Source organism: Mustelus asterias, chromosome 15, assembly GCF_964213995.1.
Source record: "Mustelus asterias chromosome 15, sMusAst1.hap1.1, whole genome shotgun sequence".
Lineage (NCBI taxonomy): Eukaryota > Metazoa > Chordata > Chondrichthyes > Carcharhiniformes > Triakidae > Mustelus > Mustelus asterias.
Genome location: NC_135815.1, coordinates 96813462 through 96815385, shown reverse-complemented (window position 1 = coordinate 96815385; position 1924 = coordinate 96813462).

The window sequence follows — 1924 nt, the reverse complement described above, 5'->3', positions numbered from 1 at the left end:
ATCAAAAATAGGCACCTTCTGTCCTTTTAACTGTTGCAATATCTAATTCACCCAATAACGCGTCGTACGTTTTTTTACACATTTTAACCTAATCACAAGAACACATTATAGCTACACACTGCCATGTGCTTGTTGAAAAAAATACATGTGTGTCATAGAACATAGTACCAACGTAACGAATGAGAGACACTTGCAATATAGTGCTCCAAGCAATGAATGGTTAAAAGACAGCACCTTCAACAGTGCAGCACTCCCTCAGTAATCATGGAATTATAGAATCCCTACAGTGCAGAAGAGGCCTTTTGGCCCATCTGCCAAGGCTCTCACACAACTTTTACAGATGCAGCATAAAAAGCATTCTTTCTGGTTGTATCACAGCTTGGTCTGGGCTCCTGCTCTGCCCAAGACCGCAAGGAACTACAAAAGGTTGTGAATGTAGCCCAATCTGTCACGCAAACCAGCCTCCCATCCATTGGCTCTGTCTGCTCTTCCTGCTGCCCCAGAAAAGCAGCCAACATCATCAAGGACCCCACGCACCCCAGGCATTCTCTCTTCCATCTTGTTCTGTCGGGAGAAAGATACAGAAGTCTGAGGACACGTACCAACCGACTCAAGAACAGCTTCTTCCCTGCTGCCATCAGACTTTTGAATGGACCTACCTCGCATTAAGTTGATCTTTCTCTATACCCGACTAACATGACATTCTGCACTCTCTCCTTTCCTTCTACCCTACGTACTCTATGAACAGTATGCTTTGTCTGTACAGCGCGCAAGAAACAATGCGTTTCACTGTATCCTAATACATGTGACAATAATAAATCAAACCAAATCAAATCATCCAGTCTGCACTGACTCTCTGACAGTTATCTTAACCAGACCCTCTTCCCCGCCCTATCCCTGTCACCCCATACATTTCCCATGGCCAATCCATCTAACCTACACATCTTTGGACACTAAGGGACAATTTAGCATGGCCAATCCATCTAACCTACACATCTTTGGACACTAAGGGACAATTTAGCATGGCCAATCCATCTAACCTACACATCTTTGGACACTAAGGGGCAATCTAGCATGGCCAATCCACCTAACCCGCAGATCTTTGGACTGTGGGAGGACTTCTTCACATGAGTGCCACGTTCGATGTTCGTGCTTGTGTATTGGAGTCCTACCACCTGAGCCATGGCTGACCCCTGACCCCAGCGTCAAGCAGAAGTGGGCTGTCCATCCTTTCAAAAATAAACCCGCTTTATCATTTTTTTCCAGATGTCCCGCCCCTTTCTCCTGAAAGTCTTGGCACAGTCTCGGGCATATTTCCCCCGCGGTTGTGGTATAGCAGCCATCCCCCTCCGTAGGAGGTTCAGTGGGCCTATCAAGTCAGTGAAGTGAAGTCAGGGCTAAGAGAAAGAGACCGGGTGGAGAGCCCCTACAACTGGATTTTCAGTGCCCATCCCATCTTCTGGTGTGATTCCGATCAAGTAGCAAGCTCTGAGCCAGGGACATTCCCAGTACTTGGAAGGTATCCAGTTATTCCGATTAGCCGCGCTCCTGCCAATACAGCAAGCTCAGCGTTGGGCGGTTGCCAGTGTTTATGTCTGTAGGCAGTACAGTATTTCAATATTATAAAGCAGAATGCTGGAAAATTGCTGCATATGATCTCCCAGCGTAGCAACAGGCTAATCAATGTGACTGGATGGATTGGAAATTGGTAACAAGGAGGCATTATGAAGTCTGGCTAAACTTAACGTTGAGTAGGCAACTGGGACAGGTCACGTGAACCCAGGCTTCTGCGGGAAGTTTAGAGTGGAAAGTGTGGAAGCCCTTCAAATTTTCCTGAGTTGTGGCACCACAGGAGTGGCGTCAGGCAAACCAGCCTCCCATCCATTGACTCTGTCTACACCTCCCGCTGCCTCGGAAAAGCAGC